The following is a 4,364-nucleotide window of genomic DNA, read 5'->3' as shown; positions in this document are numbered from 1 at the left end:
ATTTCCTGATAATTTACTCACCCCCATGTCATCCAAGATGTTCATGTCTTTCTTTCTTCAGTCGAAAAGAAAAGAAAAGAAATGAAGGTTTTAGAGGAAAACGTTTCAAGATTTTTCTCCATATAGTGGACTTCATTGGGAGCCAATGGGTTGAAGGTTCAAATTGCAGTTTCAATGCAGTTTCAAAGAGCTCTACACAATCCCAGCCGGGGAATAAACGTCTTATATAGCGAAACCATCAATCATTTTCTAAAAGAAATAAACATTTATATACTTTTTAACTACAAATGCTCGTCTTGCACCAGCCCACACTCACGCATTACGTAATCATGTAGGAAAGGTCACGTGACGTAGGCGGAAGTATTGACCCAGTGTTTCCAAAGAGAATGTGCAAAGAAAGTCAAACACCCTTTACAAAACGAGGTAAAAAAATATTGTTGGATGATTTTGAAGTTGGAGGAGAAAATGAGATGGAGTTTTCGCCCTACCCTTTTTGAGCCAAAATACACAGACGAAGAACTAAGCATGCGTTACCTTTCCAGCGTGATTACGTAATGCGTGAAGTTGCGTATGCGCTTTGCATAGCTAGTGCAAGACAAGCATTTGTGGTTAAAAAGTATATTTTTAACATTTTTTTTTTAGAAAATGACTGATCGTTTCACTAGATAAGCCCTTTATTCCTCAGCTGGGATCATGTAGAGCCCTTTGAAGCTGCATTGAAACTGCAATTTGGGCCTTCAACCCGTTGGCTCCCATTGAAGTCCACTATATGGAGAAAAATCCTGGAACGTTTTCCTCAAAAACCTTAATTTCTTTTCGACTGAAGAAAGAACGGCATGGACATCTTGGATGACATGGGGGTGAGTAAATTATCAGGACATTTTTATTCTGGAAGTGAACTAATCCTTTAACATATACTGACAACTACAGTACCATAATAATGCAGGTGGTAAAAAAGAAAGCCACATGAAGAATCAAAGTTCATCACAAGAATCTTTTCCACAAGCTGAATTATATACTAACTTACAGACACAAAACACCATCATGGTTACACACATGACACTTAAATAATGCAATAAACATTCATTAAACAACAGATGTAACGTAAAAACTAAGTGCACATAACTGATTACAAAAACTATTAAGAAACATGATTATTTAAACAAAATACTTTCAAATGTGAAATGTCATGCAGGGAATTCTGGGAAAATCAGCTTACAGTTTTTGACTGTAAATTATACATTGATTTGTTCTTTTTTTTTACTTCTAAAGAACTGTACAATTACATTTTACATGAAATGTCTGGTTAGCTCTTTTGCAGTTTTCCCCTGTATACTGCGGAAACTTACTGTTAACTTATTAAGAGTTTTATTTGTAGCATTTTTACTGTATTTTACAGTTAAGATTACATTCAGTTTTTTTTACAGTGTAAAGGTTTGGGTACCACAAAGAGAGTGAGGAGGGAAATGATCTAAACAAGTTGTTCTCAACCTTTTTGACTCAAAGGTTCCCCAATAGGACCAACACATTTTTAAAGGCCCACCCACCCATACTGGATATTTCATCTGGTATTTATACTGTAATTATGGGGATGCTGCCCCATGTTTTATATATATGTTTTATTTCTTATTGAATAAAATAATTTTATTTATTAGAATTATTATATTTTTAAAATATTTAAAAATGTTAAGTTATATAATTGTTAAATAATTTTATTTATTTTTAATTACATTAATTTTATTTTATTTTTATATTTAATTATATTAAAATCATAACTTAATTTAAATGCTAAAAAACAAACAAATGTTTTTAAATAAAATGTTTAAATATGTATTAAATATGTCTTTTGGCTTTAAGTAAGAAATTCACTTCATTTGAAGTCATCCTGTGGCCCCCTTGAAAGGTTTGCTGAGACCCCCCATGGGCCCTGCCCCCCTGGTTGCAAACTACTGATCAAGACAGATGGCAGAGACTGCAGTCCTCTTCCTCGCCTCCTTCTCTCTCGCCTTTGTCTCAGGTTAATTAAATGAGACTGGAGAAGATGTGGGCCGAATCACAGCATGGGCTCTGTGATCACTTAGTGCTGCCTGTGACATTTTTACCCAGGCTGCCCACTCTAACATCAAAAGTGTTTTAACCACACATACCCATTCTTGTCTCAATGCACCAGACATGAATGTGAAATATACAGGTGCATCTCAATAAATTAGAATGTTGTGAAAAAGTTCAACCAAAGACTTAAACTACTTCAGTCTGTGTGCATTGAATTTATTTAATACACGAGTTTCACAATTTGAGTTGAATTACTGAAATAAATGAACTTTTCCACGACATTCTAATTTATTGAGATGCACCTGTAAATGTATGCTGGGTAAATATGGTCTGGTCATGTCACAAATGAAATCTGAACACATTGTGAATGTACATGCTGGATATGACTTGTTGTAATTGGATAGCATTAATCTCCCTCTCTCAATTACGGATTTTGGCCTGTCCCAGCTCAGAGGTTCAGAGGCCAACAAGTAAACATGCAATAATGTTGTAATTCGGACATAATCTGTTGAAATGATATGAAATTAATTGATTAAATAATTCATTGTAATTAAAGTAGTTTTAATAACCAAAACATAGTATTTAGCTGTTTCGTACATTATGTGCGCACCCATAGCATGATTTACCAAAAATATAAAATTGCAACACCCATAAAAAACACTTTATATTATGTAAATAATCTATTTGTACTGTCTCAATATTTTGCACAAATTGTAATTTTTACATAATTTATATGCAACAGTGTGGAGCATGATTTTTGCACACTTTTAATTTTCTTATTACTTATTATTAAAAGAAATAACATTTATTTGTGCAGGGTTTTAAACTGCAGGCATTTGGCACAAATTGCAAACCTCTTATAAAATATATAAAACCGCTAATTTAAGGGCAAATATCACCATTTACTGATCATTTGAAAAAGAAAAGGGGGAAAAAAATATTATTATTTAATTATTTGACCTTTCTTTAACTTTTACCTCACTGGTTTCTGTGTTTCACTGTTTCCATGTCATTTATTTAAAAAACAAAAATGCACTCATACATGAAGCCTGCATTTCAGCAACATGCAAAAAGTACACCCCATGAAAACTGACTTATTTTAACATACTGGACAAGTTAATAGTTAAAGACATTTTAATTTAACAAATTACACTTGTCATTAGTATAAGGCTTAAATAATTTGTAGCAGAAATGGCCATTTTCTGTGTAGAAAAAGTTACACTTATCACTACATCAAGTGCTAGTGGTTCAGCAGTTAGTCGCAAATTAGTAGAACATCAAGAGGAAGGTCAAACATAAACTTTAATAAACAGCTCTGGTTTGGTCATAAGCAATGAAATACATGGCAGCATCAAAAAGGCAGACTGAGCCCTTCAGAAGGAAGGTTAGTAATGCTTAAAGTCTGAAAAGGGATTTAAAGCCATTTTCAAGATATTTAAAATCCACCATTCCACTGTGCATAAAATAATCTGCAAATGGAGAAGCTTTTACAACACAGGCCATCTTTCCAGGTCAGCCATCCCATCAAACTCACTTCAAGAACAACATTCAAGATGCTTCAGTTTAAAACTCAAAACTTGCCATGACAATTGGAGTTAAATAGAAGAAATAAGTACAAATAACATAATGGGGCTACAATGTTTTGCAGGCAACTCTGGAAACAGTCAATAACTTAGGAAAGAGATTGTGCAAACCTGGCTAGCAAGGAAGAAGCCTCTGCTCTCAAAAAATCCAATGTAATCCAACACCTACATGTACTCTGGACATTGAGTCAAAGGTGGAGATGTTTGGCCACAGTTTCAAACGTTACAGTATGTTTCTTGAAAATGAAACACTGCATTTGAGAATAAGAAACTCATGCCAACTGTGAAGCATGATGGGAGTATTATAGTTTAGGGGTGTTTTGGTGCTTCAGGGCCAGACAAACTTGTCATTATAATGTCAACTATGAAATCCACATTATACCAAAGAGTGCATGAGGAGAACGTAAGGCCATATATTAAAAAATAAATAAACAAAAGCTGAAACTGAACCTTCCAACCTTCCAACAAGATTATAACCCAAAACATGCAGTAATGGGGGACTTAGGAATAGTTAAGTACAAATCAAAGTTTAGACAAAGTTTGGACAAAGTTTAGATGTAACAAAATTTAGAATCCAAATGGTGTCTTGAAATTGACAATACACGGAGGAAGCGCCATGAGTATCACACAGTTTCAAAAAATCTGCATGGAAAGATGGGCAATAAAAAATGATCCTATGTGAGGTAAAATACTTTCAAATCTTTGTGTACTTAAAATAATTCAATACTA

The sequence above is a fragment of the Sinocyclocheilus rhinocerous genome, unplaced genomic scaffold (assembly GCF_001515625.1).
Source record: "Sinocyclocheilus rhinocerous isolate Xijiao unplaced genomic scaffold, SAMN03320098_v1.1 scaffold1648, whole genome shotgun sequence".
Taxonomy (NCBI): domain Eukaryota; kingdom Metazoa; phylum Chordata; class Actinopteri; order Cypriniformes; family Cyprinidae; genus Sinocyclocheilus; species Sinocyclocheilus rhinocerous.
This window is presented reverse-complemented; position numbering follows the sequence as displayed.